This window comes from Canis lupus, chromosome 26 (assembly GCF_003254725.2).
Source record: "Canis lupus dingo isolate Sandy chromosome 26, ASM325472v2, whole genome shotgun sequence".
Lineage (NCBI taxonomy): Eukaryota > Metazoa > Chordata > Mammalia > Carnivora > Canidae > Canis > Canis lupus.
Window position 1 is genome coordinate 22,963,723 of NC_064268.1, and position 24,399 is coordinate 22,988,121.

General features: G+C 47.9%; 1 protein-coding gene across 6 annotated transcripts in view; it reads right to left on the reverse strand.

Annotated features, from left to right (window-relative positions):
• Window positions 1-24,399, reverse strand: part of AP1B1 (adaptor related protein complex 1 subunit beta 1) — an 82,563-nt gene that overhangs the window by 54,310 nt on the left and 3,854 nt on the right. For 5 of the 6 annotated variants that reach the window (XM_049102068.1, XM_025474471.3, XM_049102066.1 and 2 more), the window contains exon 1: window positions 2,584-2,746. The exons of the other annotated variant lie outside the window; for it this stretch is intronic. The gene's annotated coding sequence lies outside the window, so the exon portion shown is untranslated. Of the gene's footprint in view, window positions 1-2,583; window positions 2,747-24,399 lie in introns of those variants that run through there. 6 annotated transcript variants of the gene reach the window in all.

The window sequence follows — 24,399 nt, forward strand, 5'->3', positions numbered from 1 at the left end:
GCAGTATTATTTTTTTAAGGATTCCCCAAGTCACGTTTTCTCTCTGGTGTTATTTGTTTGTCTCTGTGTGAAGAGAAAAACAAAACACGAAAAATATTTCTGGGCTATGATCATGTATCAGTGACCTGACTCAGGCAAAAAAAAAAAAAACAAACCAAACCAACAACAACAAAAAAAACCTGTTCAGTAAAAGAAACATCTACATGTAACAGACACCCTCTCAAGCTTTCATAATTGCACCAAAATGCAAAACCCATATTCAAGCCATGTTTGCTCACTGTCAGCATGTCCAGCTTTGGTGCCAGGCATGGGGGTTTTCTAGGAAGTGAGTAGTCAAGACATGCAACAGTTTCAGAGGATGACCAGAAAAAGATGAAAGCCCAAGCCCAAAGCCAGAAGGACCAACAAACTAAACTTGTTCTGAAACACTTTTAGGAAGTGAAACAAGAAGGGGGGTAGCAGTGTTGTGTATGTAAAGGTCTCTGTTTGCAGAAGGAAGTAATACCCCACAGACGAGGGTTCACAGCCTTCCTCAGAAAAAGGCCCCCAGTAGGCATCAACTGCCTAGGATCAAAGCACCCAACCACTAACAGTCTCTGCACAAATTTCCTTATCTAATCCCCCCACACACCAGTGGGGCAGGAGGTGGGGGATGGGGAGTGGCGGGATGAGAAGGTGGTAGTCACTATTATTTTAAAACTGAAGTAAAGGAGGCCCAGACTAAGTAAGCTGTCCAGGTCACACTACCAGGAAGCTGGTGAGCTGCTGAGCTGGGGTCAGAACCAAGGGTTAACTGAGGGAGTTAGGCAGTGTTTTTTCATTACACCTCCTAGCCCTTCAGGCTGCTCAGGATGAAGCCTCTGCTCAAACCATACTCAACAGATAATTTCTCCACAACCTCTGAGGGATCTGACTCTTTGAGAACTACTGAGGCTACTTTTTTATGACAGTTTTTAAGAGGCCGGAGAAGGCTGGTGGGCTCAACTCAGGACAGGGAGCCAGATGCTGAGCTCTGCTCATGTTCCTACCATCTGTGACAAGTCGCTTCATCTCAAATCCTCCCTTGGAAGGATGGGGATAAGGTAACAATATTAAGTTTCTGCGAATTCAATGGAACTAGGAAAACAGATCATAGAGTTAAAAAAAAAAAGTACTACAGTAATATTTATATCTCAGCTTTCTTCAGAAGCATATGGAAACCTTAGCAGGTTCATTAAGGTTTGTAACACCCAGGAGTGGATAGGACGGCAGCAGGTCTTCCTTGTGCTGCTGTCAGGGAAACTGAGGCAGAAGTGAAGCAAGTCAATGTCTGCAAAGGAATAAGGTTTCAGACTCACAGTCTAGTCCTCCAGCCATCAAATGACCTCACCATTCCCAGGAAAGATGTGGCTCCCCAGCCAGGAAGCCAAGGAGCCTGCACTTTTCTCAGAGAGACAGAGACCCTCCCCTTGAGAATGTTCTTCAAGAACCTAGGGTCAAGAGATCCCTAGGGGTCATGTGCTTCCTCTCTTTTTTTTCAAAAGGAATGTAGCTCAACCACTGACAGGATCTGAATATTCTTAAATTAGCTTCATGAATAATTTGTTTTGAGTCTCACACTTCTCAATAGTCAAGAAAAACTTCCCTTTGACCCTGAAAGGTAGTCACTTATAGCAGTAGCCTGCAGAATTGTTTCATCCTAAACACGTAAATCAAATGTCCCTTACGAAAATTAGATTCAAAGTATTAAGGCTACATCTTTACAGAGCTTCGAATAAATACAATGGCAGCTAAAGATATTAAATACCCCCTACACCCCAACCTTGCTCCAGCCTCTTTTGTCTCTGCACTTTGCAGGTCCCTGAGAGCCTGGGTAGGAACCCAGACTCTGCCTGCACCACAGGATTGACCTTATATGTGTGGTTCAAGTTCTCTGTGCCTCAGTTTCTTCGTGGATAAAATGGGGATATCAACAACAGCTACCTCGCAAGGGCTGTTGAGAAGTTACATGTGGCATCGTACCTACTGTGCTTAGCACAGCGCATGAAACACAGTAGGAGCTCAATAAATAGTAGGTAGCATTTCGTATTTTTAGCATGATTACAGGTGTCCCCAGATAACCTGTCCATGAAACGCCAACGGATAGACCAAGCCCAAGCCTACCGCCGGGCAGGCGGCACAGAGCCGGTTCTTGATTTCTTTTCTTTCTTTCTTTTTTTTTTTTCCCTTTTTAAACTCTAGCAAAGAGATAAGGCCCTGAATGACTGGGAGGCCTCAGGATGTGAAGGGGGAAACCAGGACTCAGAGCGGAGTTTCCCCTCTGGCCAGGGGCGGACTCCTCCGGGCCTAAGTCTAGGAGTCTCTCCGGAGGACGCCCCAAGAGGGGATGCGGGCTGGGGCGCCTGGGATTCAGGCCGGCGGCCAAGTGAGCGTGAATGAATGAACCCGCAGTCCTTCTGCCGCGTCGGGGCTCGGGAAGCCACTCTCGCCCCTCTAGCGTCCGGTCCTCTCCGTGACCTCTGACCCCACAAACCCCCTCACCTCAGACCACCGCCTCCCCGCCCCACTCCTTCTCCTGCCTCTCCGGACTCCCCGCTTCCTCACCCGCAGGTCCGAACGGCTCCCGGCGCCACGGCACGGCTTGGCTCGCCAGCAAAATGTCCGCGGCCTCGTCCTCCCGCTCCCCCGGTGCGTCCGTGCCGCCGGCCGCTCGGAGCCCCACGGCTGTCACCTGCCGGGCGGAAGTGAGCTGCCCGCGCGTGGGCACTTCCGGTGGACGCACGGCCTGGGGGCGGGGTCAAGGGTGCAACCCGGGCGGGCGGTGGTGCCCGCGGGGCGGGGCCAGGAAGGGGCGGGGCCGAACGGCATTAACCCCTCCCCAGCCGCGGCCCAGCCTCGCCACTGCCTCCCGTAGAGTGCTAAAAAATTAGCGAGCTAATCGCTGAGTAACTTAAGGTGACGACTTTTAGAGCCATCTCTTCCTTTGGAAAACTGAGATTGAGAAAGGCAAGGTTTTGCTCAAGATCATTTACCTTATGAATGGAAGAGTCAGAACCAGAGCTGTAAATCCAGTCTAGCCCTTGCTGCCCTTCAGTGCAGCCCTTTGGGAATTCGGCTGGAAAGGTAAACCCATGTACCTCCAAGGAAATTGATCCAAGAGAAACTTCCTAATATCTCATTTTTCCTTTTGCTGGGTCTGCCAGGATGTCAGTTCCTATTATCACCTCACTCTCGATTCTGGTACTATTCACTTTCTCCTTATAATTTCCGATCATCCCCCTTAAAACCGTATTCTGTCCCTGCTCTTTAAAAATGTTTTACTAGAAATGAGTGTAACTATGACAAGCTCATATTCTGACTCTTACAGTATTTTCTTTTTGCCATGATAGTGATTTCATTAGATTTGGGCACATTTGTAATCAAGTACGAATGCCACCTCTGTCAAAGGTGTTTCAGCAAAGATAATAACTAAAGGTTTATAAACTAAACTTCAGATTGAGAAAAGAGCAGCTATTTTTTTTTTTAAGTGGCTTATCACTAGGGCAGCCTGACTGGTTCAGTGGGTAGAGTGTATGATTCTTGATCTTGGGGTTGTGAGTTCAATCTCCACCGTTGGGTGTAGAGGTTACTGAAAAATACAATCTTTTTTTTTTTAGATTTTAAATTTATTTGTTAAGAAGAGGGTGCACAAGCTGGGGGAGCAGTAGGCAGAGGGGGAACCAGGCTCCTCAGTGAGCAGGGAACCCAATGTGGAACTCCATCCCAGGACTCAAGATGATAACCCCAGCTGAAGCAGATGCTTAACCAACTGAGCCACCCAGGCATCCCAAAATAAAATCTTAAAAAAAAAAAAAATAGAGGTTGCTTATTACCACATTATGAGACTGTTAATGTTAAAGGAGCCAGGCTGAAACACAAGTCAGTTAAAATGATTTAGAAATCTAAAGTCACATTTCCCTGTTTCGTATATGTAAAGGTGACTTTACTGCTTCCTGATTTCTTTACAGGAAAAATAAAGAACATCTTGGGATTTTTTTTTTTTTTTTTTTTTTTTGGTGGAGGAAGAGATTATTTCAATTATGAACTATAAACATATATAACTGGAGAGTATTATTTCTCATGTTTTAAACCACTCAGGTTAGCTAAAGATATATTTGTGTTGTTTTTGAGTACTTGTGTAGGTTTTTTGTTTTTTTTATATAATAATAAATTTGTTTTTTATTGGTGTTCAATTTGCCAACATACAGAATAACACCCAGTGCTCATCCTGTCAAGTGCCCCCCTCAGTGCCCGTCACCCATTCACCCCACTCCCCGCCCTCCTCCCCTTCGACCACCCCTAGTTCGTTTCCCAGAGTTAGGAGTCTTTATGTTCTGTCTCCCTTTCTGTTATTTCCCACACATTTCTTCTCCATTCCCTTCTATTCCCTTTCACTATTATTTATATTCCCCAAATGAATGAGAACATATAGGGTTTTTTTTTGTAACTATACATTAAGTGAGTGCTTCATATGTATAAGGCACTATTTTCACATGCATTGCAGCATTAAACAAATGAGTTTGGTTTCATGCTTTCTTGCATTATTCAGATAAGTATTAGAAAACATTGCTTTTAGATACATTACTATTACCAGGTTACAAAACAAATATAAATAAGAAAAGGAATTAGTTTCATCCTCTAGATTGTATAAGTAAAAGGTTAGCATTTGAAATATGTGTTAATTCAACTCTGGGGGAAGGATGAAGTCAAACATTACCCTTATGAAAAATTTTTGCTAGTGAAAATATGAAAACCTCCTGAAGACAGGGCACCTGGCTGGCTCAGTCAGTTAAGCGTCTGCCTTTGGCTCTGGTCATGATCCCAGGGTCCTAGGATCTAGCCGCACATCCACCTCCCTGCTCAGCAGGAAGCCTGTTTGTCCCTCTGCCTCTGCACTTCCACACCCCTCCTGCTCATGCTTGCTCTCCATCACTCTCAAATAAATAAAATCTTAAAAAAAAATGGAAAGAAAATATGAAAACTTGAACAATGGCAATGTTTATTTGCTTTGCCTTTACTTATGTTTTTCACACTGCTTAAATACTAGATATTAAAAAGCTAATCGTGGGTTCCTTTGTACCTCCACTAACATGATTTCTTAAGGTATGTTCGACCTTTGTTTTGCTTATCTTTGTGGCACACAGCCTAATTAACAAGGTGATAGTAAAAGATACCTTTCTTTCTTTCTTTCTTTCTTTCTTTCTTTCTTTCTTTCTTTCTTTCTTTCCTTCCTTCCTTCCTTCCTTCCTTCCTTCCTTCCTTCCTTCCTTCCTTCCTTCCTTTTTTCTTTCTTTCTTTCTTTCTTTCTTTCTTTCTTTCTTTCTTTCTTTCTTTCTTTCTTTCTTTCTTTCTTTCTTTCTTTCTTATTTTTTTTAGATTTTAAAGTAATCTCTACACCCAACATAGTACTCAAACTCACAACCTTGAGATCAAGAGTTGCATACTCAGGCAGCCCAGGTGGCTCAGTACTTTAGCGCGGCCTTCTCTGCAGGGCATGATCCTGGAGACCCACATTGGGCTCCCTGCATGGAGCCTGCTCCTCCCTCTTCCTGTGTCTCTGCCTCTTTCTGTGTGTGTCTCTCATGAATAAATAAATAAAATCTTAAAAAAAAAAAAAAAAAAAAAAGAGTTGCATGCTCTATCAACTGAGCCAGCCAGGTGCCCCAAAGATACATTTTTAAAAATTCGATCAGATAAAGGCTTTTGAGTCTCTGTTTTGCTAACCCAAGCTGCTAAGTTACCTGAAACTTTAGTCAAGACCAGAGAGAAGTATATGGCAAATGTGTAGTTTGCTTCTTTATAATTTGATTGGCCTGTTTGTAAATTGAATCATTACTTAAGAATCATCACTTCCAGGGGTTCCTGACTGGCTCAGTCAGGGGAACATGCACCTCTTGATCTGGGGGTCATGAGTTCAAGGCCCACATTGTGTGTAGAGATGATTTTAAATAAATATTTTTTTAAAAAAAGAATTATCCAAATAAAATCGTTAAAAATAAATAAATAAATAAATAAATAAATAAATAAATAAATAAATAAATAGATGCCTGGGTTGCTCAGCGGTTGAACATCTGCCTTCGGCTTAGGGTGTGATCCTGGGGTCCTGGGATCAAGTTCTGTGTCGGGCTTCCTGCGAGGAACCTGACTCTTCCTCTCCATGTCTCTCACGAATAAATAAATAAAATCTTAAAAAAAAAAAAAAGAATTATCACTCCCAGCAGATAGTAAGGTAAAACTGAATATGATATTTTCTAATATTCCCTTAGATCTCCCTAATTTACCAAAGGGGGAAAAATATTTACCTGAGGCTCTTCTAAGGAATGATGATACCGAAGGTGTGAGGGTGGTTAGTTTCTTTGTCTTTTTCAAAAGACCAACATTTTTATTTGGAATGATTATTGTGAAGAGCAGAATATCTTTTTTATCCAAGAACTTGAAGCATATCTGGAATTTACCGATGTACATGCCCATTTTAGAATGTTGCTTCTTAACGTAATCCACTAATGCTTTGAATATTTTTATTATTTGGTTTCTCTTTCTGCTAAAGAACAATTAAACCCTAATTTGGCATAGGATCCCTTTGAGTTGAAATCTATATGAGGCCAATAGAAATTAAACAGGTTGTTTTTTGTTTTGTTTTTTTTGTTTTGTTTTGTTTTGTTTTTTTAGATTTTATTTATTTATTCATGAGAGACACAGAGAGAGAGAGAGGCAGAGACATAGGCAGGAGAAGTAGGCTTCCTGCGGGGACCCTGATGGGGGACTCAATCCCAGGACCCCGGGATCACTCCCTGAGACCAAGGCAGACACTTAACCACTAATCAGTTCTTTAACTTCTCCCCAACCCCTGTACCAACACCTAGCAAGACACCAAACTCTTATAATACATCTTATTAGAAATTCACGGTCTGCCCTGCCTAGATGACTTCTGCTGTTTAATCATTTTTTAAAAAGATTTTATTTATTTATTCATGAGAGACACAGAGAGGGAGAGAGAGTCAGAGACACAGGCAGAGGGAGAAGCAGGCTCCATGCAGGGAGCCTGATGTGAGTCTCAATCTGGGGACTCTAGGATCATGCCCTGGTCTGAAGGCAGGCACTAAACTGCAGAGGCACCCAGGGATCCCCTGTTTAATCATTTTAAAAGGTGGCTGGACATGCAGGTTTCTTGCTATATAACCTATCTGGTAAGAAAGATAAACTTTGGTAGCACTTTATGGTAGTTCTGGATGGTTTTGTTACTTATGAGGAACTAATTGCAGCTCTCTTAGACTCAGCTGAGACATAGAATAGGAGCTATTATTATTATTTTTTTTTTTTGAAGGCCAAATAGATCATAGGAGATTCTAGGAAACTCTGGAGAAGGCAGTGTATATTTGCCATCATCAAAATACTTACTTGGGGATGCCTCGGTGGCTCCACAGTTGAGCGTCTGCCTTCGGCTCAGGTCATGATCCCGGGGTCCTGGGATCGAGTTCCATGTCAGGCTCCCTGTGAGGAGCCTGCTTCTCCCTCTGCCTATGTCTCTGCTTCTCTACCTGTGTCTCTCATGAGTAAGTAAATAAAATCTTTAAAAAAATACTTATTTGTATTTATGGAATGTGTGTTGGTTTTTTTTCCCCATGGATTAAAACAAAACAAAACAAAACAAAACACCACCCAACCTGGGGAGGCTTTAATAAAATGACATTTTCTGGGATGCCTGGGTGGCTCAGTGGTTGAGTTTCTGCCTTAGGCTTGAGTAGTAATCCCCATTTGGGGATCAAGTCCTGCATTGGGCTCCCTGAGAGGAGCCTGCTTTTCCTTCTGCCTATGTCTCTGCCTCTCTGTGTCTCTCATGAATAAATAAAATCTTTAAAATAATAATAATAAATAAATAAAAATAAGTAAATGAAATGACACCTTCCTTTTGCATTAAATTCTTATTCTAACTTCTAAAAATCTTTTCACATATTTCACATCTTCAAAACAACCCAGTGATTTAGGCAGAGTGGACTTCATTATCTCCTTTCTTACATATAAGGATATTTTAAAAGGTTATGTTACTCAGCCAAAGTAACATTTGCTAGTAGTTAGTAGTAAGCTAAGGCTATAATATGGTTTTATTAATTCTAAGCCCAACAGTTTCTCTATTAGCTCTGATCCTTTTTTGAAAAGATTTTATTTTGCGGCAACCCCAGTGGCTCAGCGGTTTAGCGCCGCCTTCGACCCAGGGCCTGATACTGGAGACCTGGGATCGAGTCCCATATTGGGCTCCCCGCATGGAGACTGCTTCTCCCTCTGCCTGTGTCTCTGCCTCTCTCTGTGGGTGTCTCTCATGAATAAATAAATAAAATCTTAAAAAAAAAAAAAAAGATTTAATTTTGTGCACTCACCCTTGCTCTCAAATAAATAAATAAAATCTTAAAAAAAAAAAATTTCCAGGGGGGCAGGGGCTCCTGGGTGGCTCAAGTCTATTAAGTGTCCAACTCTCAATTTCAGCCCAGATCATGATCTCAGGGGTGTGAGATTAAGCCCCATGTCAGGTTCCGTGCTGTGTGTGGAGCCTGCTTGGGATTTTCTCTCTTTTCCTCTGCTCCTCCCCCTGTTTGCTCTCTCTCTCTCTCTCAAAATAAATAAATATTAAAAAGAAAAAGATTTCCAAGAAGACAGAAGTCACAGTGTTTGTTCAGGAAGGACATCCGAGAGATGGTGGCATTTGTGCTAGGCCTCGCCCAATGAGAACAGAGTCTCACAGGCTGAGATGAAAGGAAAAGGCAACCCAGGGACAACAGTGCAAAGGCAGGAAGTCAAGAGAGTCAAGCATCTGGGTCCTTCAGAAAGCATTTCACAAGTCCCTACTGTGAGCCAGGCCCTGGGCTAGGTGTTATATTGTCACATGGATGAGGCAAAGGCCCTGCTTTGGCTGAACCAGCAGTCTGTCTGGGGATGACAGAGCAGCAGCCCCAAAAGTGATTGGTGCTGTAATAGGGGATGCCCTAGAGGCTATGGGAGTCCAGAGCAGGAGCTGAAGCTCCCTGGAGTTGGAGGGTCCAGGGGAGGCCTGGACGAGTGGAGGGCCTATAATCTGGAAGCGTGGAAAACAATGAATGTTTATGGAGCACCTATGGTGTGCCAGATGGTATGTAGAGGGTTTCATTTGTCTCTCACACCATCCCAGGGGTGGGAGGGGATGTAACTCCAAGAGCTTAAATCAAACAGTGTGTGAGTGGCACAGCTAAGGGCCTGGTCCTAGAGCCCCAGGATACATGGTCTTTTTTTTTTTTTTTTTTTTTTTAAGATTTTATTCATTTATTTATTTGACAGAGAGAGAAAGAGAGAGAGTGAGCACAAGCAGGGGGAGCAGCAGGCAGAGGGAGAGGGAGAAGCAAACTCCCTGCTAAGCAGGGAGCCTGACTCGGGACTCAATCCCAAGACCCTGGGATCAGGACCTGAGCCGGAGGCAGATGCTTAACCAACTGGGCCACCCAGGAACCCCAGGATACATGCTCTTATAAATCCCACTCATTCACCTAAAATTTATTTGTCACTCCTGCCTGAGCCAGCCATAAGGGGGCTACAACATGAACCAGAGCTGGGCTACTCCTTGGGCTACTGTTGAGTGTGGGAGAGACACAAATTAAGGGACAATCATAACACAGCCCAGAAGGACTGGGAATGCACAGGAGACTCAGGCAGCAAACTCACCCTAGGAAAGTCAGGGAAGACTTTCTGGAGGAGGTGACATTCAGCCCAACCTGTGAAGGATGACATTACTACCATCAATAGTTGCCACGAACCAGGCACTGTGCTAGGCTCTTCCACGTATTTAGTCACTGGACTCTCCCAACAATTTGAGTTTCCATGACTGTCCCCAGGTAAAACGGAGAAAACAGGCCAGTGGGCACACTTGCCTGTGGGCCTGGGTCTCCTCTCCCACAGCTCAGTATAAAAACACAGTACTAATGAGGAGACACAGCTTATTGTCAAAGGCTGGATATTTACGGCTTGCAGAGGTGACAGCCAGAAGTAAAGGAGGGTCTCTCAGGGAGGTTCCCTCTCCACCCCCTCCACCACCAAACCCAGCTGGCCACTCTGAGTCCCACTCACCTTCAAACACTAACAACTGGGTCTAGAAAAGTCACACCTGGGTCTTGTGCATCTCACCCAGCCCTCTGAGACCCCAGGCCCAGGAGGAGCCCCTTGCTTCAAGAGGGTGGAGCAGAGCCTATGATGGCCAAGCCTACCTGGATAGAGAACTAACTTCTCCCAACAAATACACCATCACTAAAAAGAACAGCACCTCCTGGTTGGAAGAGATCGTTTTTCTCCAAGTCCTGTTCACTTTCTCCCCTGCCCTGCGGATGTACATGATGCAGGACTGACCTGTCTACCTCTTTAAGCCTCACTTTCTCCTCGAGAAGAGGACTCTTTGTGGGCCAAGTGCCATCACAAGCCCTTGACACCCATTCATTCATGTAACCTTCACCATTCTCAAGAGGTGGAGGCTATATAATAACCTTCACTTTACAGGTGAGCATGCTGAGGCCTTTAGAAACTGAGGAACTTTCTTACTTTCTCAAGGCAACAATGGACTGAGCTGGGAGTGCAGGCTGGTGACTGCAGGACCTGCCTCACCGGGTTTCATCCAATCAGAGGGAGCGTGGGAATTCTTGGGGTGTTGGGAAATGACCCAGGACCTGCTGCTGGCGCTGTGTGCTCTTCAACAAGTCCTTTCCTATTTCTGATTTACAGAATTGCCAGGACGCATCCTAGCCCACCTGTCTGGCCACAGTCATGCATAATAAATAGATGTTGCGCAAATTAAGAATTATTTCCGTCTATGCCCACTAGAGGGCCCCCAAGTGACACTAACTGCCACCCTCCCTTTTCTGTGTAATTGTTACAGGCAGCCTCAAGGCATCCCTGTCCTAAACTTCTTTCTAGATTCTTCTTCCTATGTGATTCCTATTCCTCTGCTTCAATTTGTTTGCTCGCTGTTTTTATTATTTTTACCCTAGAAATTACTAAAAGTTACCTCAGATCCTTTCTGGAAGGAGGCAAGAGGCGGCTTTTGTCCGAAGTGTCACAACGCCCGCACTGCACCTGCTGATGGATTGGATGGCTCACTTTGTTGGCATAAGGCTGATGCAGACTGGCCAGGTCTAAAGACCCAGACAGCGGGGGGGAAGAGGGGGTGGGGAGGGAGAGGCAGGTCCCCGCAGGACCAGCCAAGAGGGTCCTTGGCTTCTCACAGGATAGAAGTCAAATGCGAGCCAAGAAGTGAGAGCAGAGTTTATTAAAGATATAGAGAGAGTGGAGATACACACAGAGCATCCACAAGACTCAGACAGGAAAGAAGAGTGAGTCTCATCTTTGCTTAGGGTCTGGGGTTTTAATTGAGAATTGTGGTCCCATGCACGTGCCTTCTCAGACATCCATGAATAAAGATGGGTGTTTAGGTGTCCTCCATAAGTCACTTATGCCCTGGAGCCAGGGGTCTTGGTGAATCCGTGGTCTTGGAAAATGTTCATGGCCCTTCCCGGTCACTCCTTTGATGCTATCTGTTGCGCTGGAAGCATCCAAAGAAATCAACTCCTTGCCTTTACAGGGAGGACATACATTACCTGTACGAGAGGCATGTGTGTGTGGGGGGTGCATGTCCTAGTGAGACTAGAAGCAGGAAAAAGAGCCAAGAAACAGTTTTTCAGGAGGTCCCTTCAGTTTTCCTGTCTCAAGGAAGTGGCCAGTCTACAACTGCCCTACTACCCTGGGATTGGCATTCGGCTTTGATTCCTGCTAAGCCACAGTTTAGATTTGTGAGAAGGGCCCTGGATTCTTCAGAAGCCCCAGGTACACCATCAAGATTGGCAGCACTAACGATTCCAGTCTGCCCATGTGGGTTCCACCTCATTTCTGTGGACCCCAGAATGTTCTTGTCCTCCCCTATATGATAACCCTCTGCCCTTCCTGACAGTGTACTCTGTGTCTGTAAGCTCCAGCCCAGACTCAATGACAACATCCTTCCTTCCAGAGATTGCTTAAGCATCTCCCATTACCACCCAAGTTCAAATGCCTGGGACAAATCCCTTCCTCTCCATGGTCTGGTGTTTCTGCTTGGACCCTGACTGAATCCGAGGAGGGACACCGGTTCAGAGCAGGCAGGTTCTTAGAGCCCAGGGCCTCCAAAGGCCATCAGCGTGAGGTCCTCCTAACAGACCCACTCAGAGAGAGTCCAACTTTCCATAACTTCCCCGTTAGCTATCTGTGGCTGGAGGAAGACACACTTTTGCCAAGCTGGCACGACAACAAAAAGCTTCAATTATCTTCCATCCCATGGGCCAAGCAAAACAAAGGAAACTCAGAATCCTACATAAAAACCAGATCCTCTGTATCACCAAGGGGTACTGTGGTAAGTGGGTATCCCAGAACTGGGACACCCTGAGGACAAATGGGTGATGAGAGTCTGTGGATGGGTATTAACACGCCCCCAACCAGGATTAAGTCCTGTGCTCCCTAGAAGCAGAGTCTGGACCTCAATATTCAGGTTGGGACACTGCTCTAGACCTCAGTTGGGCACATGTGAGCTGGGCTCCTGTCTGGGGCTGAGCTGGACTTCCATGATGCCCAGACTCTGCAGCTCGAGTCCTGGATGGCCACCAGAGGGCTTTAAAGCCATGTCCAGGGAGGCAGTGACATCCCTAGACTGTGAGGTAGAAGAAGAATCCAGGATAGAGGAGTGGGCAAATCCCTGTGCAAGGCAGCCAGCCACATGTGTAGGAACTCTTGGTGCTCTAGCTCATCTGATCCACCTTGGGTAGCTGTGGGTACATACATACACCTTGGGACCCCCATTGGGCTACACTCATGGAAAGGCCTGAGGCTATCATCATGCAAGGCGGAGAGGCTGGAGGGACAGTTCTTAGACTCATGAGGCTTTCTTTTCTTCTTTCTTTCTTTCTTTCTTTCTTTCTTTCTTTCTTTCTTTCTTTCTTTCTCTTTAGATTTTATTTATTTGAGAGAGAGCAGAGTGTAGGTGAGGAGAGGCAGAAGGAGAGGGAGCAGCAGACTTCCCGCTGAGCAGGGAGCCTGATGTGGGGCTTGATCCCAGATCCCAGGATCCCAGGATCATAACCTGAGCCGAAGGCAGATGCTTAACTGACTGAGCCACCCAGGCGCCCAACTCCTGAGGATTTCTGATATTCCCTTCACTGCTCACCAACTGTGAGATCCACCACCCCCTTTTTGACCTCAGTTTCCTCATCTGTACAATGACGAGGCTGGATCAGATGATCATTCGGTGGCTTTCAGTCCACCAGTAATAATGATGATGATGGTGGCAATGATGATAACAGTGCCATTTGCCAAGAACTTGTTATGTGCCAGATTCCACACAAAACTCATTTAATTAGACTATCTCCCTTAATCTGCAAGATAACCCCAGGAGTAGGCACAATTATTTCCCCTATTTCATAGGGGGGAAACACAGAGGCTTATACAGATGAAAAAGAATTGGCCTAGGAGAGAGATAATACAGCTGGGAAGAGCCCAGCCCGGAATCATATGGACCTGGGCTTGGACTCAGGTTCCACTGTTTCTAGCTGTGTGACCCTGAACAAGTTACCCTCTCTGGGCCTGGGCCTCCTCTGTTGCTCACTCCACAGGGCTGCCATGAGGACCAAAAGCAGTAATGCCAAACGCCTGGCATTCAGGGAGCACGCCACATCCATCGCGGTTCCATATTAAATGCATTATCATCTGTGGCTGGGATGTGAACCACAATCCACTTGGTCCCACAGCACTGGCTCTCCACCCTTTGGGTAAATCCCTGCTGAAGGAGGAGGTGAAATGCTGCCTGGGTTGAGGACTCAGATTTCGTGACAGGCTCAGATCACCACAGCTGCACAGCAGGCTTGCCAGGTGCCCAGAAAGCTGCCCAGCCCCACTCTCGAGCCAGACGGGGCTGCCCCCAGGGGAGCTACACAAGCATTTTTGCTCACCTGGCCAGCAGCCTCTGCCACCCCATTCTGGCAGGCCCACACCCACCCTCTGCCCCCAGGGGCTTCCCATTTGCTCCTCACCAAACTCTGAGTCTCTCCTGCAAATCTCACTCATTAGATAATGGAATACCTCATAACCTCCCATGGACTGCCCTTTGGAAGCCATCGCTTCACTGTCCCCCACCCCCACCCCCAGTTGGCTTCCTGCCTGATCCCTTTACCTAGTAACCCCCAAGCTGGCTGATTCCCTTGCCCCCGACTAGATCACTTGCCTAAGTACTAAACAGATGCTGTTCTTGAAGAGGACATTACGGGTACCTGCCATCAAGGGATGGAGCTGGCAGTGTTCCTGGTCTCCTGGGTCCTACCATCTGGTTTCTTTTTTTTAAAGAACATTTTTAAAAAATTTTTATTTACTTATGATAGTCATAGAGAGAGAGAGAGGCAGAGACACAGGCAGAGAGAGAAGCAGGCTCCATACACCGGGACCCGACGTGGGATTCAATCCCGGGTCTCCAGGATCACGCCCTGGGCCAAAGGCAGGCACCAAACCGCTGCACCACCCAGGGATCCCTACCATCTGGTTTCTACTAAAGCTGTTGTTCAATGCACACAGGGTAGTACCCTGGGAGTGGAGGGACTGCTGCCCCTCAGTGCCTGACAGAGCCAGGCACACAGTGGGGCTCATGAGAATGTGAATGAACGAACGAACAAATCAAGTGAAAGAATAAACGATGCAGGGCTAAGTTTGGTCTTTGGATTTAGAGGACCCAGGAGCTCTCAATGGCACTAGGAACCCTAGATCTGGGTCCTGGCTCTGTCTGCCACCAGTCTGCAGCTCTGGGACTTTGGACAAAGTTCTCAACCATCTTTTTTTTTTTTTTTTTTTTTTTTTTAAGATTTTATTTATTTATTCATGACAAGCAGAGGGAGAAGCAGGCTCCATGCAGGGAGCCGGATGTGGGACTCAATCCCAGGACCCTGGGATCAGGCCCTGAGCCAAAGGCAGACACTCAACCACTGAGCCACCCAGGGGTCCCACTTCTCAACCATCTTAAGCCTGTTCCTCCTCTGTAAACCAGGGAGAGTCATAGTCCCTACCTTCTGGAGCCAATGTGGAGATACCATGGAGAAAAGCCTGGTACTGTTATGATTACTCACCCTATGAATGCCCACCTTCCTGAACTATCTGGGAGCTAGAGGTGGGCTTGGAGGTGCAGGGGTGATGCTCGGCTGGTCACAAGGATGCTGGCATGAAACCATGGTGAGGAGTTTCTGTTGGTCCAGCAGGGGCAGGACCTGGGGCAGCAAAGGTGTGAGCCCCTTTGGCTGGCTCAGTGGTCCAGCCCTGTTTACACTCCCCCTAGTGTGGCACGTGGCTAATGGCAGTTGCCTCCTCATCATCCTCCCATTCCTAGCTTCCTCCAATCCAGCCTCCAGACGAGCCTCCAGATATTGCATCTGATACATGGTCAGCCCCTGCCTGAGCCCTTCTCAGGAACTTCCCTGGTCCAACTCCCTCTAACACACGATGCCACGATGCTCCTAGTCTCTCCCTTCTCCTCCCTCACCCTTAGGCTCTGAACTCCAGCCATCTGGACCCCCTAACAAATTCCTCATGTCATTCTACCTGTGCTGGTCACTCTGTCCTTTGCCCCTTCTCCTTCTAGTAACTTCTTGTTTACTAGTATAGTAACAAGAATCTGGCCAGGCGCTGTGCTCAGCATCCATTGTCTCCAGGGTTGGGGTCCCAACATCAACTGGATAGGAGTCAGGGGCGTCTGATCCCAGTGGTGCCCTCCAATCCTACCCCTTGTCCATCCCCATGCTCCAGGGCTGCTCTCTGGAGGACTTTCCAGAGCCTGGAGGAGCCAGGCCTGACCAGAAGCCGGCCCACTGCAGGCACTGCAGGCAGCATCCTCCCCAAGCGCTGCACCAGACTCTCTGTAACCTCAAGCTCCTGGTGGCTGTAAATCTTCTCCTGGCAGGGACTGCAGGAGTCTCAGGCAAGGCTGACTCCCTCACCCTCCTCTGGCTCTGCATGCAGGGTGCAGTTCCTCTCGGGGCCAGGGCAGGATGCCCAGGACCACACACTGCAGCATCCTCGTTGTCCCCATTGAAGGCCATCGGAGGTGCTGGGCTCCCCACTCACCTACACTTCCCCTCTCAGCCTCACTTTCTCCATTGGGAAAACAAGGGGCTTGGGTCTGAGTCTTTTTGAAAATTCTGATGACACTCATAATCACTATCCCTCAACAGTGTTCACACACACAACATACAATTTTGCACAAAACTTTGCCAAAGGCTTTCTCCACCAGATCTGCCACAAATCTGCCCCCTTGGGAACCTTTGCATTTCAAGAGCTGCTCTTATTTGCAAAAAGTAAGCTTCAAAACAGAATGTATAATCTTTAAACATAAATATCAGGGGTGCCCAGCTGGTTCAGTCAGTGAGCGTACAACTCCTGATCTCGGGGTTGTGAGTCCCATGTTAGGTGTAAACATTACTTAAAAATAAAATCCTTAAAAAAAAAAAAAAAAAAAAAAAAATAAATCCTTAGTAAAATCTAAAAAAAAAAAAAAAAAATCTTTTTGAGACTCCTGGGTGGCTCAGTGGTTGAGTGTCTATCTTTGGCTTAGGGCATGATCTCAGGCTCCTAAGATCTCCTAAGATCGAGTTCTGCATTGGGCTCCCTGGGAGGAGCCTGCTTTTCCCTCTGCCTATGTCTCTGCCTCTCTCTATGTCTCTCATGAATAAATAAACAAAATCTTAAAAAAAATAAATTAAAAAAGCCATAAACATTAACATTTACTTGTAAATGCATAAAAGGGTCTAGAAGAGTATATATCCTAAATGGTTCCAGAGCTTATCTCTGGAGAGTAGGGTTACAGAGGTTTTCACTGTCTACTTCAGACATTTTTGTAACTGAATATTTTTTTAACAAGTGCATGCTACTTTGAGGGATTTCCTTCCCCATCTAAAACATAATCCTATAAGATTATTGCCAACAATTTCAAATTCTCCAGACCATTGATCCTTCTGTTGAGCAGAATAATAATAAGGATTCAGGTTTTTGAAGTCTGAGTGACAATAGATCAACAGGATTAAGACCATGACTTGACACATAACTACTGGGTTCCTCTGAGCAAGGTAATTAACCTATCTAGGCCTCGCTTTATTCTAAAAAATGGGGTTAGTAGTAACTCCTACACCTCAGAGGATTTCTTACATTGGCAAGAAGAAAAATTATAACAATGTCTTTTTTTTTTTTTTTTAATGTAAAGATTCTTTAGTGAGGCAGACTCTTAAGACCCTGCCTAGGTCTCCAGTGGAGGTGTCACATCTTACAACCGCTTTTATTGGCCCTGGCCATCATCTTCCCAGCTGTTGGGTCTCACACTGGACCCCTGGAAGTTCTCCTCAGGACCAGGAGCCCACAGGACAAATGTGGCTAATGGAATCTGGCCTGGACTCTTATGTCTGGCACCAGTTCAGCAACGAGGATATAAAAAACCCAGACATCACCTCATCGCTGTTTCATCAAAAAAAGGAGACTTTCTCCCTGCACATCTCTGCAGAGGACAAATTCTTGCTGTCTGTGTGGCCTGGGAGGGAGCAGGAAGAGGACAAGAGGGAATCTGGGAAGTTTTCCCCATCTTGGGGTTCAGAGGGCAGCCTGGGTCATTGTTATAGGCATGGGACTGTCTCCTTGGTAACCATGACAAACAACTCCACTCCCAGGCACTGGGTGGGGCCCTGACAAGCATAAACCCCTTTAGCCCTCCCCACACCCAGTGAGGGATGTACTGGATCCTCTCCTAAAAGGGGTGAGGGGCCTTGGCCCAGGTCACTGAGCTACTGCCAGGATTTGCCCCCAGTCCAACGGACTCCAGAGCCAGTGCTCTCAGCTTCCCAGGAGCCAAGATGCCTGTGGCATAAGCACAGCTCTACTCAATGTCACCTGTGACCTTGGACAGGTCTGAGAACCTTCCTGAACAGCCCCTCAGGGATCTTCAGAGGCAAACTTCAGGCCATCCAGCCACTTCCTCCAGGATAGTTCTGCCAAGAGTTTATGCACTGGGCTTTCCTGGAAGATTTGGTCTGAACACAGGGTTTGACAGCCTTAGAAAGAAAAATAAAATAAAAAGCAAACAATCAAAACCTTTGCAGGACCAGAGAGTCTCCAAGAGCTAGGACAGGAAGGTTCCCATGGTTCTGGAGACCCAGTGTGCTCTTTCTAGAGGCCAATCCAGTCCCTCCAGCTCCCCAGGCCCTGCCTGCCCTGTCCACCTCGCTCAGGGTCCTCATGGCTTCCCCTGTGTCCCTGCTCCAGAGGACCTGGGGTCTCCTCATGCCTCACCAAGTGCCAGTCAGAACACTGGAGACCTTGTAGGCTTCTCAGGACTCCTCCGCATGCATGCCCAAGGCCAGTGCCCCAGCACAATTAGGCAGAGGTGGGCCTCACTGACCCCGCCCTGTCTTCCTTTCCTTTCTCAGTCTCCAGGGTCATTGCAAGGTCAGGGGCCCAAGGGTGTTTCGCGAAAAGCTGTGAATCCAGATTTTTATGTCGAATCACCCAGCTTTTAAATGTTGACAACTGTACAGTCATTTGCTCTGTGATCTCAGACCCGTTCCCTGCCCTTCCTCTGCTTCGCTTGGCATCCCAGGTATTCAATCCTGTGAACTACATTTCCCAGGCTCCTCTGCCAACTGACTCTAGTTAGAGTCAGCCAATGGGAGGCGCTGAAGAAAGACTGGCAGGTGGGAAGAGGCCGGGCTATTTCTCATCTCTCTGCGCATGCCCGGGTCTCCTCCAAAGCTTCAGTGCCTTCAGCCGGCCCATCCTCCATGGGTCCCGCTCACAACTTTGGGTAACCACCTTCCTGTTTGGCCTTTCAAAATTGTCCATATTGGGATCCCTGGGTGGCTCAGCGGTTTAGCGCCTGCCTTAGGCTCAGGGCGTGATCCTGGAGTCCTGAGATCGAGTCCCGCATCGGTTTCCCTGCGTGGAGCCTGCTTCTCCCTCTGCCTGTGTCTCTGCCTCTCTCTCTTTCTCTGTCTCTCCCATGAATAAATAAATAAAATCTTAAAAAAAAATTGTCCATATTAACTCCTCTAAAGTGGGCTCTGTTATTCTGATATGGCAATTAATTCAAATACGCTTTTTCCTTTTTAAGATTTATTTATTTGACGGGGGGGGGGGTGGGGGGGGGAAGAAAGAGCACAAGTAGGGGGAGCTACAGAGGGAGAGGGAGAAATAGACTACCCGCTGAGCAGGGAGCCCAATGTGTGGCTTGATCCCAGAACCCAGAGAACATGACCTAAACCAAGGCACCCCCCAAATCCTCTTTTTTTTCTGCACATATTTTTTTTATCATAGTAAAATATATATAACATAAAATTTACCATTTCTAAGTGTACAATTAGCAGCTGTGCAACATGACTGTGATCTTTGCTTTACAGGTGCAAATATTCTCTCCTGTAGTTCCTTGCCTGAGCATCGCGAATCCCACGATGTTAATGGGAGAGGACAGATGACCCCCATTCCACAGAGGAAACTGGAGCTCAGCCAGGCATGGCTACTGACCCAGACACCGGATTCCCAGCCCTGTGCTCTGTCCTGAACTCCAGCCAGCTCCCTGTTTGCCCCCTTCCCCCAATCTTCAAACCTGCGCATACACCTCCTGCTGCTCTGCCCCCCCCCCCCCCCCCCGCAAAGTGAACTCCTGCCACAGGGCTCCCCTTAGAGTGTCACCTGGGGAGTGGGGTAGGGGTGAGGGGCTTTGGAGTCTATATACCAGGTAGGAGTAATAATAATGCCAACAACAACAATACAACCTTATGTTTATTAGCATTCAGTTCCTTCTGCATGTGGGAAGGAATTGCTGAGGGTCTTGCATCTCTGCTTTCCAGGAGTCAGATGGAAGTTTGGAAAAGCTCAGAGCAGAGGTCTTCATAATTAAAACAAGCCAACGACCAACCTCTGGAGATGGCAGGGGGCGGGGGGCTACTACAGCTTCAGGTCCTTTGTCCCTTAATCCTCCAATATCCTGAGAAAACAGAGGCTCCTGAAGGAGGTCCTTCTGGTTCCATAGCAGTAAGGGGTGGAACCGGGACTCAGACCCAAGTCTCCTTGTGCACAAAGACCAAGGGACCTGTGTAGCCCCTGTGCTCACTCTGGCTTCCTTGCCTTTGCCTGGGCTGTTCCTTCACGCTGGGCTGCCTCCATGAGGGATAATAAAATGGGTATCAGACTGGGCTGAAGAGGTCCCCCAGAGCCTGCTGCAGCCCTTCCCCCATTGCTGGGCAGGGCCCTGGATGACAGCCCAGGCTCTGCTGCAGAGTAGAGCCAGGCAGGCACTCAGCCATCTGCTGAAGAGGCACAATGGCGGTAGGGAGAGGGGCCTGGGGCAGAGGACAAAGGCTTTTGGTGGCCTCATATCTCTGCCAGAGCATGGTGAGCACTCTGTGTCAAGCCCTGAGCTTCAGTGGGTAATGGGGCACCTCAGAGGTATGGGTTTAAACATGGCTCTCAATAACACAAGCCCAGATTTGTCTGTGAACACACAAACCTGCTCAGAAGGACACTTGAGATTACCTCCAGGGGAGGAGCTGGGTGGCTGGCGACAGAAGAGAGGAAAGGAGACTGCTTTGTCTACCCTTTGGCCCTTTGGACTTTTAACCATTAAAAAATCATTTGAAAAGTTTAAACTCTGGTTTGGTAAATCATTGCTGTGTGACCTTGAGCAAGTCACTTAACCTCTCTGAGCTTCTATTTCCCCAACTACAAAATAGGGTTAATCATAGCACTTCATAGAGAAAGAGTAAAGTGTAAATGAAAGTATTCACACAGCGTGCTTAAGCATGGGGCCCGAGGAGCAGTAAAAGCTCTTGAAATGGGATAGCTATTTGATTATTAATACTATTATTATTATTATTTTTATTTTTATTATTGATGATTGTCTGTCAGACCCCAAGTAAGGGCTACTATCACAGTCCTCTGACACCTTCCAAGATCTCTTCCTGAAGACTGAGGCCATTCCAGCAAATGCCAGCTCTGTTACTACTAGGTCTGTGATTTTCATAGATCAAGTCATCTCTCTGTCTATGCCTCAGTTTCTTCCTCTGTGAAACAGAGACACTAGAACTTGCCCACTATTCACAAGATTATTAACAATTAAGACTTAGTCAGGGGTGGCTCAGTGGTTAAGGGTCTGCCTTTAGCTCAGGTAGTGATCCCGGTGTCCTGGGATCGAGTCCCACACTGGGCTCCGCAGAGGGAGCCTGCTTCTCCCTCTGCCTATGTCTCTGCCTCTCTCTTGTGTCTCTCATGAATGAATAAATAAAATCTTTTTAAAAAAAACTTAGTCATTCAATATTTCCCAGTAATCTCTGTATCACATATGGTGGCAGGCACGGCAGGTGCCAAGGTGAGGGCAAGGAGCTCACAGTCTGCTGGGAGGCAGCTAAGTTAACAAATACTTGCAACAAGAGAAAGAAGTGGTAGATGGGGGAGCTAAGACAGCAGAGGAGCCTAAGCCAGCCAGGAGTTGAAAAGGGCATCATGGAAGCCTTCCTGGAAGAGGTGGTGCCACAGCTGAGCACTGAGAGATGACTATGGGCTGGTCAGTCAGAGGAGAAAGAGGATCAGAAAATACGCTGCAGGCAAGGACAGCAGTAACAACAAGGGCTAGAGGGCTGAGATCCAGTGGGTTGGTTGTTCTAGAAGAAGCAGGAAGTGAAGTCAGCCCCAGTGAGGGCAGTGGGAAGAGGAGTGAGGAGACTGACCTTTTGTCACTGACCTTAGAGGACTGCCTGGTTTCAGACATCAGGCCGACCACCTATCTGCTGTGTAACTTAGGCAAGTTACTTAACCTCTCTGTGGCAAATGAGAACAGTGCTTATCCCACTCTGGTGTTGTGAGGATAAAAGTAAGTTAATCCACATAAGGTGCTTAGAACAGGGGCTGGCACACAGCCTGGTTCTGTTCTGTCCTCACAGGCCCAGGTGCGCCATGGCCCTAGGGAGGTGATGCTGACCAAATGTGTGCTGAGTGTGAACAAGTGAGCAAACAGGGCGCCAAACTCTTGGACAGCTCTGTGCCCCCACCTGCCGACCTCCAGGAGCCTGCTCTGGCCTCCCCACCTTCTGTTCACCACTGAGCTGGGATCACACACATGGCCTGGAGGCAGCAATGCCCCCACCTTCCTGCCTGACCCCAGGAACCATCTTGGCCACAAAATGCCTGTCGCTAGTTCATCCCCCACCCCTGACACTGTCTGCAGGGACCTCGACTTGACAGCCCCAGGCTTGGGAGGCTAGGCTGGACCTCGCAGGGGAAGGAGGCCCCTGTTGATAGGCACCTGCTAGTGCTGTGTCTGACACAGGGGTCCCCGTCCAATAACTCGGGTCTGAAACTCCCGATTTTATGGATGAAGAGACTGAGGGGCAGGGAGGTAAGGCCTGGCCTGCGGGGGAAGGGGTGTCCTGCCCAAGGTTGCAGGCTCCAGAGCTGGGCTTCTCCACTGCACCATCACCCATCCTATCTTAGCTCTCTCCTGTTTGCCTGGACTGGTTGCTGAGGCCCCTGCTCAGACACACAGGAGACCCAGCTCCAAGGTGAAAGAGTCAAGGTCAGGGGGAGATAAAGAGAAACCAGAAGGATGGATTCTAGTGCTGATACCTTCAAGATCATCGACACCATACAAATGGGGGAACTGAGACCCAGGGAGATTCCATAAGGCACTCTGGGCTGCCCAGCCCATTCGTGGCAGGGGTGTAGTGGGACCTTATTCTTCCTCTCAATGCACAACACGCCCCGGTACCACAGGTGCCCAGGGAAGCCCAGCAAGCTGGGGCCTGAGACAACCATGCTGCCTGCAAATGGGAACCAGGAAAAAAGGGGGAAGAAGGAGTGGCTGGCAGGCAGTTTGTGTGGAGAGAGCTCTGAGGGAGCTGCAGGGCAGGCAGTGGGGGTCTAGAGCGGGGATTACCACCCATCAGGCGAACGCACACCCCTCTGCCCCCACGGCAACAGGGGTGCTGCGGTCATGGCTGCGGCCCTGGCTGAGTCCCCAGCCTGGCTCCCCGCTCTGCAGAGGGAGACATGTGGGAGGAGATGCTGAGTCGGACTCAGCCTGTTCTAGCTCCAGCTCCAGCCGCAGTGAGAGCAGAATGCCCAGAAAAGCCCGCTGGGGGGTGGCCTGGTGACCTTCCCCAGCGGCTGGGCGGAAGGAGAGGGCGGGAGCCGGCCTTCAGTTCCCTGCTCAGCCAGACCTGCAGGCCCAGAGAAAGGGGGCGAGAAGGGGGCTTGGGGCTGCACAGAGGAGAAGCTTCTTCAGGCCCCAGGGCTGGGTCTGAGAAGGGCAGTGCCAGGAAGGGGCATCCAGGCTCTGCCCTGGGAGAAGCTGATGGTCTGGGAAGGGGATGGTGAGATGGAGCCCTGACACAATTCACTGTGTGACAAGGTAGCTGAGAGGGAGTGACAACAGGCTTTGGATGATTGTGAAATTAATGAAAACAATAGAAACAGTACTGTTTGTACTGTATGTATGAAGTATAGGTACCGGACCAGTCACTGCGAGCCTCAGTTCAGCCCCTCCTGGAGGACACTATTTTTCCCTAGTTCACACCTGACAGCAAGACAACTCACTCCAGCTTCGCCCTGAAATGCAATCTGCGCTCAGTACTCAAGATCAGAGGATGCGCCGAGCCAGCCCCACCCTGGGCAGAGAGGGAACATCCAACCTCCCTGCCCTTCTCCCTATAAGTGGAGACGCATCCAACCTTGCATCCATACCAGCAAAACCCAGAGTCTAACCTGAGCTTCACAGTGTCTCAAGAGAAGGCCAAGGCCTGGAAAATCACCCCCCTTTCACAGATGAGAAAACTGAGGCTCATCGAGGTGACACACCTTGCTTGGGGCCCCCAGCCAGCCAGGGGTGGGCCAGGGTCCCTCCCCTCTTCCAGGAGCCTGTCAACTCTCTCTGAGGGAGAGTTGGACTTGGTGCTGGGAGGGAATTAACAATGCCAGTGAGGGCAAACATTCAGGCAGCACTTAACAATGTGCTGCCATGTGGCAGCTCCAGATCCTCCCAACAATCTTTTGTTTTTTGGTGACAGTCTACTGAGATGTAATTCGCGTACCATCCATACAATGCAACCACTTGAAGTGTACAATGTCTTCCAGTATATTCAGAGCTGTGCAGCCACCACTAGTCAATTTTAGGACATTTTCATCCCCACAAAAAAGAAACCCCATGCTCCTTACCTACCATGCCTCGTTCCTCTCATCCCTTCAGCTCTAAGGCAACCACGAACCCACTTTCTTCTCCGTAGATTTGCTTGTTCTGGATATTTCCTACAACTGGCATCATATAGTATCCAACAACCTTTTGAATGG